Here is a 13001-nt window from a genome sequence, read left to right as displayed (position 1 = left end):
AGGTGTTGTGCTGTTTTTTCATCCTGTCACATTTAAACAGTTTCACATGATTAAGAGTGCAGTTATACTGAATATCAGCACGGCTGTGATTCTACCATAGACATGAAGAGCAGCACAACTGTGAATGTCACATTACTTTTATATAACACTTCTATAAGCAAGAACTTTCTAACTTACCTTTCAGACTAAATCTGATCAGTTAGTATGCATATTTATCCACAACCACTGGAGAAAGAAACTGCTTCTTTCAATCCTGGAGTGAGAGAAAACACATTAAAAACAACTGCTATTTCTGCTTCACTCCACATCGCTCTCATACTGTGATCTGAAACACAAACAATAAAACATCCCAGTGCTGCCATAATTCATATGAGCACTAACGGATATTTAATACAAACATAAATGACTATATATAAATGTATATTTACTATATTAATAATTATTTTTTTAAAGAAACTTTGCTAAACATTGTTATTGTGTTGTTTGTGATCCTCCATCAGCAGCTGCAGTATCTCTCAGCTGTATCAGTGCATCACTGTGACGTCTGACTGACTGAGGTTTTTGTACCACTCTTTATCACTGTGTGAACACTGTACCACTGTGGTAACTCAGACAGTAATAATCTCCTGTATCTTCAGTCTGGACTCCACTGATGGTCAGAGTGAAATCACTGCCAGATCCACTGCCACTGAATCTAGATGGAGTTCCTGACTGGAGGCTGTTCACTCTATAAATCAGGAGTTTAGGAGCTTCTCCAGGTTTCTGTAAGTACCAGGACAGACATGCTGTAGGGCTACAGCCTGTTAAAGGAGTGCTGGCGCTGCATCTCATCACAACAGTTTCTCCTGGTGTGACTGTATGAACTACAGGAGTTTGAGTAACTGTGATCTGTCCACTGGAGCCTGGAAGAGAAATGAATAGGATTTAAATTAAAAGTACATCAAGACAATAGAAAAAACATGTGTCATATTAGAAATAGATGTCATATTCATAAAATATAAAACTTTAGTATTTTTAGTTATAAGCAAGTCAGAGTTTCACTTATACCTGATATACAGATCAATGTCCAGATGAAGAAGGTGATTGTGTTCATTGTTGTTCTTTTGTCTTGTGTGATGATGAAGATTGTGTTCTGTTCTGCTCTCAGTCATGAAGTGTTAAACTCACAGCACTATAAACACTCTCAGAGCACTGAAGCATGTGTGACAATGCAAAGAAGTGGGCAGGATTTACAACAGCGCGTGCTGCTGTTGTGTCTATCAGAATATCATTATATTTTATAGAGCTATAGATAGCAATAACACGATGGAGGCCGAGGCCGAGGGCACTTACAACTCAACTTTTACTTTCCATGAGAGAGGTATACGCCATAACACAGCGCCATCTAAAGCATAAGACAACAATTGCAGGATAACCCAGTTTCTAACACTAAATACATAACATTTCCTCCCAACTTAAATCAAAAGTGATCATACACAACAAGGGGGTATTTCTTTTCTTAAATTCAACTTTAACCACAGTTTAGCAAGCACGTCTTATTCAAACTACTGCATATGAATCTCTTCCTTTAACATACATACACATTAGGATGCTTGATAACGGTCAGGTGTCCAAGTAAGACGGTTAGGATGATGCTTAATAGCCTTTCTTGTTTGTACAGTCCCCGAAGGTGATTTGTCAGTGTTGCCAGTCCCTGATTTGTCACTTATCACATCCACAAGATTGTCAGTCTTTTCCCCGGCGGTCTCCTGAAGCAGATGTGCCTGTGAATTATCAGAATAAGCAGGAACTTCTGGTTCCATCTGGGTTTTAGAGGATTGAGTCCCTTGTTTCAGTAGTTGATCTACATGACGTTTCTAGGTTCCAGCTGCACCCACATTGACGATGTAGGAGACAGGTCCCGTTCTGGACATCAATACTCCAGGTATCCATTTTTCTCTTTTTCTGTAGAACAAACCAGGATCCATGAATTCTCTCAACAAGAGTGTTCTTGGTGTTGTAACTGCTGAGCATCCTGGGACTGTCTCGCGATTTTGGCGAGACTAGGTTTTAGAAGATCCAGCCGGGTTCTTAGCTTGCAATTGAGAAATATCATTGCAGGTGGCTCTTTTGTAGTAGCATGTGGAGTGTTTCTCTATGTTAACAGAAATCCATCAAGTCTCTGTTGGATTTGGACAAACGCTCAGCTTGTCCATTACTAGAGGGGTGATAGGTCGCAGAACGGATATGTTGCACCCCATTTGCCTTCAGGAAAAGTGAAAACTCCTCAGCACAAAACTGTGGGGTGTTGTCACTGACAATGATATTAGGGACATCATAATGACTGAAATGCCCTCGTAAGACCTGAATGGTTTTGCTTGTGGTAGTACTGTCCATAATGGAAACTTCAGGCTATTTGGAGTGCGCATCAACTACAATCAAGCACATATGGCCTTCAAAGGGACCAGCAAAATCCATATTTATCCTTTCCCAAGGATGAGCTGGCCAAATCCATGGGTGAAGTGGTGCAGAACAGGGGGCATTTTGGATACGCTGACAAGACTGGCATGATTTGGACTGAGACTTGATCTGTCCATCAATACCTGGCCACCAAACGTAGCTACGGGCCAGATGTTTCACCCTTACCACCCCAGGATGGCTCATATGCAGATCAGTTAACACTCGGTAGTTTTTTTAGGTACAACGACACGACTCCCCCACATTAAACATCCTTGAACGACTGTGAGCTCGTGGCGACGCGTCACAAAAGGTAGCAAGTCTGTGGGTACTTCTTTAGATTTTGGGAACCGTCCAGTTGAAACCATGTCCAGCACAGGTGACAAAGTGGGGTCCGTTAGGGTGTCACACCTAGTTTCAGCACTTCTGACAGGCAGGGTGGCTACATGGGCAGCATAGAACACATCCACCGTGTCCATTTTCTCAGTGTGTGTCACTGGTATTCACAGCCATGACAGTCCGTCTGCATTGGCATGTAAAGCTGCTTTCTTATACTCAAGGATATAATCATGGGCAGATAATAGCAAAGCCCATCGTTGCATTCTGGCTGCTGCCATAGGTGGAATGCTCTTGTTGGGTCTAAGAATAGCAGTTAGAGGTTGATGACCTGTAAGGAGGGTAAACCGTCTTCCGTACTGGTTGGTGCAGGTGCTTCCTTAATTGCTTTGATCTTTTCCGGTGATTTGTGTATTCCAGCTGCGTCGATGCAGTGACCCAGATACTCCAGTGACTGTCTGAAAAATTCACATTTTTCACGCTGCAATTTCAGGCTATATTTCTCCAGTCTAGTGAGTACTTGGTCTAGTGTCTTGAGGTGTTCCTCATCATCTCGTCCTGTTACCGGTATGTCATCTAGATAGCAGTGAGTGTTTGGAATCCCCAAGAGAACTTGATCCATTGCTGAAATAATGCAGGGGCCGGGGCAATCCCAAAGGGTCAACGGTTATAGCAAAATAACCCTTTTTGAGTGGATATGATGAGTAATTTCCTCGACTCCTGTGCCACTGGCATCTGCAAGTAAGCACTTGACAATTCCAGCTTACTGAATAATTGTTAAAAAGATGTTAAAATATGTTAAAAAGAATGTTTTGCTAATGTTCCCATTAAGTTATGAAAACATTATTTCTAAATATTCTCTGAACGTTAAAAACGTCCAGTTTTTTAAATGTTTTAAAAATGTTTTTTCTTGGTTGTGTGAATGTTAAGAGAACATTTCATTTTATCATTCTTCAAACATTATGGGAACGTCACTTTTAAATGTTCTTTTGATGTTCTGAAACAAGTAGCAACCTTTAAAAATCAAACAAAACTGATTCAGAAAAAAAAACCATCATATATAAATAAAGTTATTAAAGACCAGATTACTTTAAATGAATGTTTTATTAACGTTACTGGAAGATGTTTGTTCATAACTATGAGAGAATCTTGCCAAAACGTTCCCTGTTAGCTGAGAGTTTGTTTACAGTCAGAATCAGCTTTATTGCATAGTGTTATTGCACACACTAGGAATTTTCCTTGGAAGTGGAGCTTTCGGTATATATATATATATATATATATATATATATAGGTTCACGTGTACTACAAGCGGTAACTAAATACATTTTTTGAATACAGAGATAGTATGTTAAAAGCACATTTTAGTTCATATTCATGGTGTCTCAAAATAACAGTTGAGTACACTTAGATGTTCTTAAGATTATCTTAAGAAGTACTAAAGAAGAATTTTTAGTATATTAAGTACAAAATTAGTGTGAGAAAATAGAGCACTTTAAGTACATTATAGAAGTGTACTTTTTTTTCAACTGGGGAACAAGCAAGGGATATTAGATTAAATGTCACATGTTTACTTAGTACATCATAATAAATAAATGAAGTTTCTGAAAGTTTGAATACACCATTGTTTGTGATCCTCCATCAGCAGCTGCAGTATCTCTCAGCTGTATCAGTGCATCACTGTGACGTCTGACTGACCGAGGTTTTTGTACCACTCTTTATCACTGTGTGAACACCCAGTTACTGTTGATGCTGTGGTAACTCTGACAGTAATAATCTCCTGTATCTTCAGTCTGGACTCCACTGATGGTCAGAGTGAAATCTCGTCCAGTATTTGCTGTTCCACTGCCACTGAATCTAGATGGAGTTCCTGACTGGAGGCTGTTTATATAATAAATCAGGAGTTTAGGAGCTTCTCCAGGTTTCTGCTGATACCAGGCTAAGTAGTTATACCTTATTCCTACATCTATATGACACTCTATTGTAGCTGTTTGACCCTGTTGGACAGTTTTAACTTCAGGTTGAGTCAGAGTCACTCCTCTGGATTCTGAAGAAGAGAAAAAAAGAACAATTATTGTTTAAAACTACTACCATCATATACTTTTACAAGAACACCAAAACCAGAGTCAGTTTTTATCAGTCTTACCCTGAATAAACAGTGTGAGAGTCCAGATGAAGAAGGTGATTTTGTTCATTGTTGTTCTTTTGTCTTGCGTGATGATGAAGATTGTGTTCTGTTCTGCTCTCAGTCATGAAGTGTTAAACTCACAGCACTATAAACACTCTCAGAGCACTGAAGCATGTGTGACAATGCAAAGAAGTGGGCAGGATTTACAACAGACAAACTAACATGCAGTTACAATTTCAGTTAAATTTAATTCAGTTCATTCAATTATTTGTATAGCGCTTTTCAAAATACATATTGTTTCAAAGTAGCTTTACAGATAATGCATTTTTCTACATTACAATTTAGAGTGATCTGTTATCAGATGTAACTATCACATGATGTCTATATTTCAGAAATGTACAGTCCAAGATAAGGCAAATATAGCAGTAAGCTAACATGTGTTAATTTAGGCAGAACAATGAGCTTGTTGAAGCAATTATTAGAAGTTGTGATCACAGTGATTACAATATATAACAATTTTGGCAGTTGTGTATGTTGATTCAGGTTTTGAGGTCCTCACAGGAGTTGGGTCATCTCTTCACAGGTGTTGGGTCGTCTGAAGTCTTCCTAAGAGGCTAAATCCAAACTGGAACTGGAAAAATCCCTATAGTTACCTCGGGATGAGCATCTCAAGGTAGAAACAGAAAAGCAAATGGAAAACAATTAGAGTAGCTGCTGTTCATAATGTTTCAAACAAAATGTACTAAAAGTCCAGAGTTTTGTGATCTTAAAGAGGGTGATGGATTGTAGGGCAGTAGAAGATCAGTTAAATGCAGGAGCTAAACCATTTAAGGCTTTATAGGTCAGTATCAATACTCTGAAATCAATACAGAACTTAATGGGTAACCAGTGTAGAGATGATAAAATTGGTGTTATATGATCATATTTTCTTCATCTGGTCAGAACTCTAGCAGCTGAATTTTGTACTAATTGTAGCTTGTTTATTGAGGAAGCAGGACAACCAGCTAGTAAAGCATTACAGTAATCTAGTCTAGACGTCATGAATGCGAGAACTAACTTTTCTGCATCAGAAACAGATAACATGATCTGTAGCTTAGCAATGTTTCTGAGGTGCAAGAAAGCTGTTTTTGTAACATATGAAATATGATTTTTGAAAGATAAGTTGCAGTCTAATATAACACCCAGGTCTTTTACTGTAGATGATGAAGATCTGTTGAGAAGATCTGAGTTTCTTCTAATATCAGTGTGTTGAAGTGTTGTTTCTCTCTCTCTGCTGGAGTTTGTGTTCACTCGAGTGGAATAGAGGTTTTTGTACGACCGTTTCATTAGATTGTATCACTGTGGTGCACATTCGGTGGAGGAACTAAACCGGTGCTCGGTAAGACGGTCTATTTAATTCCTATTAAAAAATCAAATTTGCTTTACTTGGATGCATGTTATAATGCACATTATTCACATTATATATTCATTATGTAATGTTACATTATTCACAGTATGATGTATTATGATGTGTATTAAAATACATAATTCATCAATAATACTTGATAATATTAAGTTAAAGTCCTCATGTATAAAGCATTATAAACATATTTGTAATGTACATTATAATTAATTATATATTTTCATAAATAATTATAACCAAAGTTAAAATGCATTGCAATATTTGCAGATTCTGAAATTGCTTTGATTTAAGTCATTATACTTTTTAATGGTGTGTTCAATGAATAGATAAGTTTTATAATGTATTATAAATATGGTTACAATTATTCTTGAGATCATACAGTGCATTATAAGGTGCATTAAAAAATAAATAAATAAAATAAAACTGCATTATATAAAAGGGGTAAAGTGTTACAAATGTTACAAATAATTATAATTGTAATTATATATAGTAAACGTTCAGAAAAAAATATAAACATAATTCATATAGTTATTGTAGATATATTTCATTTGACATCAGAATTTAAATGTTGCTACTTTCTGTATTTCAGTCAATGAAACTGAATCTTGTTTTGTTCATTTTGTGCTCATAATTCAGTGATTTATAATTCAAGTACAGAAATGTAATTTAAGTATAGAAATGTTTAAATTATTGTTCCCTTTCGAAAGGTAACTCGCACTGCATCCTAGAACACAAATGAGAAAACATCCTCACGTGACCGGTGTCTGAAACAATCTGTCAAATCACGACAATCCTATTGGCCGGCGGAAGCCTATGACGTAATTCAGGTGTAACCAGGAAGTATAAAAGGGGCGCCTAGAGAACATGTCATCCTCTTTTCGTCTTTAGGGACTGTTTGTCTGTAGCGATCTGTTCAAGGTAAGACAATTATCATGGCTGAGAAACGTTTCAAGCGTTGTGCTGATCCGTGTCCTAGATATTTGAAACCGGAGGACACACACGACTTGTGCATTCATTGTCTGGGCGAAGAGCATGCACCGCTCTGTTCTCGAGGGATCAGTTTGCGTGCATTTCGAGCGTCTTCCCATGAGGACGCTCCGCTCTTGTCTGTCCATCTTCTTGAGAGAGGAAGGACAGACATCTGTGCCTGGCGGCTCGGGCCCCTCTCGTGCTGAGGCAGAGAGGCGGCTTAAGTCGTGGGGTTCACAGGTGGAGCTCACCGAACGCTTTGAGAAGGGTGTCACTGTCTCTCGCGAGCTGCCGAATCGCGTGAGACAGTGACACCCTTCTCAAAGCGTTCGGTGAGTGATCTGTTCGATGAGGATGCCATTTCTCTTGCATCCTCTGGTTCAGCAGATAGTGCTCTTTTGGCTCCTAGCCAAGATGAAGAGCAGCCGATTGCCGAGGCTGGCAGTGAAAGTATTAGATCTGAGCCATCTCGGCCATCCTGCCCCGCGTATGAGGAGCTGCTCGACGTGATGGGGCGTGCTTCAGATAGATTAAAGCTGTTGTGGGAGCGCGTTCAGGAAGAGACTGTTCGTGGTAGATTGGACGAACGTTATCTTTCTGGCCACCGTCGTGCAGCCCCCGTGAGCCTTCCATTCCTTCCCGATCTCCATTCTGAGTTCGAGAAAGCATGGAAGAACCCATATTCAGCCTGCATCCATCGACATGGGCATGCAAATTATGCCAATGTTGAGGGGTTGCGTGAGCATGGATATGTGGTGATGCCCCCCATTGATGAGACGTTTGCGAATTATCTCGTCGCCCTTAAGGCTCTGGCTCTGCCTACCAGACCGCTTAAAACCACCTCGCGTCTGAATGGCAGAGCATACGCGGTGGCGGGTCAGGCTGGTGCTTCACTGCATACCATGGCAGTGCTCCAAGCATACCAGGCTGATCTGCTGAAAGATTTAGACCAGGGTCAGGGTCTTTCACCTTAGGCGGTAGCTGAGTTGCGCGACACCACAGATCTGGCTCTCCGTGCCACTAAGCAGACCGCTGCTGCGATTGGTAGATCGATGGCAGCAATGGTGGCAACGGTGAGACACCTGTGGGTGAACTTGGTGGATATCGGAGAGAAAGAGAAGAGTTTTCTCCTGGATGCCCCGGTCTCGCCCTCTAAACTTTTTGGCACTTCCATGCCAGCAGCAGCTTTTAAATCTTGCATACCGCGCCGATCTTGATCCACGCCCAGAAAGCCAGGGGGACCTGGCCCATCCTGGTCTGAGGACCATAGACAGGGCCAGAAATCTAGCGTCGCCGCTCTGACCCCTCCTCCTCAGAGGAGCAGGTCGCAGAGAAGGCGAGAAGCTAGGAGGAAGAAGCAGGATCTTAGGGAAGTCATACAGCACAGGCGTTCTGAACGCCAGTAAGTATTTCTTCCCTTTCTGAGGGTTTGCACACACCAAGTGACTGACAGATAGAGAACTCAGTTATGTAACAGACACACCATCTAGTGATGAAGTATGGAAGTGCAATTAAAGTGACGGACTTTCCTGCTGTTAGATTATATTGTTGTGGCAAGTTTTGCAGGGCCAAGCACCACTAACATTTATATAATATAAAGATTATGTTACATGCTTAGTACCTCAAAATAAATAAATAATGTTTCTGAAAGGTTTGATACACCATTGTGTTGTTTGTGATCCTCCATCAGCAGCTGCAGTATCTCTCAGCTGTATCAGTGCATCACTGTGACATCTGACTGACCGAGGTTTTTGTACCACTCTTTATCACTGTGTGAACACATATTGACTGTTGATGCTGTGTGCACTCTGACAGTAATAATCTCCTGTATCTTCAGTCTGGACTCCACTGATGGTCAGAGTGAAATCACTGCCAGATCCACTGCCACTGAATCTAGATGGAGTTCCAGTATAACGGCTTGTTGCTTCATATATGAGGAGTTTAGGAGCTTCTCCAGGTTTCTGTAAGTACCAGTGTAACTCATCACCACCATGCACTGCACTGCTGGCTTTACAGTTTATTCTGACTTCTTGTCCTGGTTGAGCTGTTATTGTTGATGGACTCTGAGTTACAGTGTACTGTCCTCTACACTCTGAGAGAAAGAACAACAAGAAAAAAAAATAATAAAAATAAAATTATCAATTCTAAAAATTATCATCTAAAATTATAAACATTTAATATTGTAAGAGTATAATTGTAAAAACTGCATTACACAAACCTTGAATAAACAGTGTGAGAGTCCAGATGAAGAAGGTGATTTTGTTCATTGTTGTTCTTTTGTCTTGTGTGATGATGAAGATTGTGTTCTGTTCTGCTCTCAGTCATGAAGTGTTAAACTCACAGCACTATAAACACTCTCAGAGCACTGAAGCATGTGTGACAATGCAAAGAAGTGGGCAGGATTTACAACAGCGTGAGCTGCTAACAAACTAATAAACTCTCTACATATAAGATTTTACCTTTCAGAATGTTGTTGAACCATTTAATGATTAATTGTTCATATTGATTAATTGTAAAATGTTTTTTTATGTTTTGCAGACTGATAAGACACTAGTCTTTGACTTTATATGAACATCTGTCAGTGTGGATGAAGCATTTTCAGCTTTCAGTGCCACTGTAGAAATAATCTATTCACTCTCATTCATGATTCATTTATATAAGGTGAATGTTTCTGATAATATGTGACCAAGATAAAGTGAGCAGCATTCATCTGGTCATGTGATCTCAACATGGTGGCCACCATAAGGAGGGACAAAAGAAGATTTTTCTAGGCCACCGAAATGACTGGAGAATCATGAGTGTAGATCATTTTATACGTATTCGTCAAACACAATAATTATTTCTTTATGAGTACAGTTATGTACTACACCTTTAAAAAACATGATAACAATAAGAAATCAAGTACTAAATAAATCAAATTTACTGTATTTAAGGTAAACCAGAAAAATAAATAAATAAATAAAATAAGTCCATTATCTTTTGATCAATGTTGACATGTTACTTATGGAGTATCAGGAGTGCCACTTAAAAATAAAACGAAGAATCAATTAATTAATTTAATAATTCAAACATAAAAATGTATATAAATGAATCACTTTTTATATGGGCAAATTAATAGACATATTTAAAGTTGTTTATTTAATTCCTGTTTTTAAATGTAGTTTCATAAAACTATAAAACAATAAATTCAAAAAATCTTTTTTGAATGTATAAATAAATAGACAAATTTGAAACAGGTTATTTAATTCTTTTTTTAAAACGTAGATCAATAAAACAATAAAAAGTACATTAGTAAATCATTTTAAATGCGCATTTAAATTGCTTTTTTTTTTAAAGAATTTGGCAAATGTTTTTTTCTCTCTTTCTACAAATTGCTTTTCTTTGTCGGTTTGCCAAATGCTTTTCTTTATCCATTTGTCAATCGAGTGGTAAAATGCCATTGGACAGTACACATGTGGGAGCAACCAATCAACTTTCGCCTCAATTTGAAGAGCCAACCCTCTCTCACTTGTAACACTCACTGTCATTGGACAGTTAGAGATCAAAGCTTCATCCCGCTTTAATTTGGTTTTGTGGCGCCATTTTAATGTCTTGCGCCTGAGTTACTGTGCATAAAACATCATGCAAGTACCATGGCTGACATTGGGTCTGTGTACCTTCGGATAATTTGTTTTCTCGTTTTTGTCTTCTAAACAGAAAAACGAAGAAACCATTCATTTATCACATATTCGACCCTCCTCATGAGCATAAATAAACAAATCTCGAGTCGTTTTTTTCATATTTTTATTTTTGTTTTCATCAGTGGCGCCTGCAGCTGTACGGCTGTACGCATGTGCGTACCATGAGAGGGCGCTAATTAATGCCGTTTTTTTTTTTTACATAATTTTTAAATTGATTATTAAAATCTATCTGCGTACACTCATGACATATTAAGAAAGCAAGAGAGAATGAGAATAAATAAAGGTGTGCGTTTGTGTGTTGTAAAGTCAAATGTGTGTATGTGCGTGCATGGGTGGACGGATATGGGTGAAAAGAAATCTGATTGGCTAGTTTAGTTTCGTCGTTTTTTCCACACATGAAAAATGACGTTACAGACGTTACAAATTGTTATTTCATAGTCTACCCTTAAACACGTAAATGAACGGCAAGAACGCATTAAAAGTTTCTGTTTCTGTTCTGTTTTCAGTTAAAAAGGTGTCATTTAAGCGTCCCCTAAGTTAATAATTAATGACTTTTACAACAAAAGTGATTCAATCAAAAACTTTAACTTGATAAACTTTATCTTAGAGCTGCTGTAAAGCCAAAACAAACCCTTTCTATTAATTTTCCTATTATCACTGTGAAGCTGCTCTGAAACAATCTGTATTGTAAGTAGCGCTATATAAATGAAGATGACTTGACTTGACCCTTGAATCGATTCTGCTCTGCGCTTCACTAGCTTATGCATTCTCTCCGCCCATAAATATAAATGAAAAATAAACAATCAACCATCATGTGAAACTCACTGACACTTCCAAAAATATCATTAGTGCGACAAAATAATCTTAATCTGGTAACAGATTAACAGTTAGACATTAATTACAATAAAGTGTATGGAGTATCAAGCACATGGGCTGCGTCTGAAATCACATACTCTCTTCAGTAGGCACTTATTTTGAACAAGTAATTACTTCACGACCGCCAAAAAAAGTATGTTCTGTATAGTATGAGTGTGTATAAATGTAATCTGGACGTACTACATCTGCCATGTTGTCATTATCTTCAGTATTACTCAGAAGTCTTTCAAATATAATTAATTCGAAGTGATGGTGCTTTATGTAACGTTGTCTAGCGTACGATCCTGTTTGACATTTGTGCTGGCTACTGTTTACAGGCCACCAGGACACCATACAGACTTTATCAGAGAAACATTCAGACTGTGAATTCAGACATACTTCTGTTGTAGCATACTGTTTTTGACCTACTATATAGAGAATGTGAAGAATGATTTTGGATGCAGTCACGGTCTTAAAGGAAAGGTGTGTAGAAAATGTAAAAGACATGTGACTCTCTAGTGGTGAAGTATGGAAGAGCAATTAAAGGGATTGACTTTCCTACAGTAAATAATACAGATAATATTGTAGTGTAAAGTTTTGCAGGGATGAGCACCGCTCACATTTTCTCCAGATTTTAGTTCAGTTTAGTAAGTGATATAAGATTGTATGTTACATGTTTACTTAATAAATCATAATAAATAAAGTCTAAAATAAAGGTGTGATACACCATTGTGTTGTCATCAGCAGCTGCAGTAACATAAACACAAAAGTCATTATATTCTATGTAAAGCTGAGAATCTAAGCTTTCAAATGGTACCATATTAAGGCCAAAAGTGTTAAAAAATTAAGTGTAAATGTTATGACGTCACACTGCGGCCCACCCACGGGCCGGTGCGGGTTAAGAGGTTAATACATCATAATAAATAAAGTCTCTGGTACTTGAATACTGCAGTTCTTCTTTACACCATTGTGTTGTTTGTGATCCTCCATCAGCAGCTGCAGTATCTCTCAGCTGTATCAGTGCATCACTGTGACGTCTGACTGACCGAGGTTTTTGTACCACTCTTTATCACTGTGTGAACACCCAGTTACTATTGATATGGTGCCAACTCTGACAGTAATAATCTCCTGTATCTTCAGTCTGGACTCCACTGATGGTCAGAGTGAAATCACTGCCAGATCCACTGCCACTGAATCT

At 38.4% G+C, this 13001-nt stretch overlaps 1 long non-coding RNA gene and 1 gene segment (V, D, J or C); one reads left to right on the top strand and one right to left on the bottom strand.

Moving 5' to 3' along the window:
* The window catches only part of LOC127506585 (uncharacterized), a 28664-nt gene extending 23692 nt beyond the window's left edge, over positions 1-4972 (bottom strand). Inside the window, exon 1 of the long non-coding RNA XR_007928052.1 lies at positions 4916-4972. This is a non-coding gene — a long non-coding RNA (uncharacterized LOC127506585). The remainder of the gene's footprint in view (positions 1-4915) is intronic.
* The window catches only part of LOC127506557 (Ig kappa chain V-III region MOPC 63-like), a 220849-nt gene that overhangs the window by 94481 nt on the left and 113367 nt on the right, over positions 1-13001 (top strand).

Source organism: Ctenopharyngodon idella, chromosome 24, assembly GCF_019924925.1.
Source record: "Ctenopharyngodon idella isolate HZGC_01 chromosome 24, HZGC01, whole genome shotgun sequence".
NCBI classification, from domain to species: Eukaryota; Metazoa; Chordata; class Actinopteri; order Cypriniformes; family Xenocyprididae; genus Ctenopharyngodon; species Ctenopharyngodon idella.
Note: the sequence above shows the minus strand (reverse complement) of the source record. Positions and strands in the feature narration are given on the sequence as shown.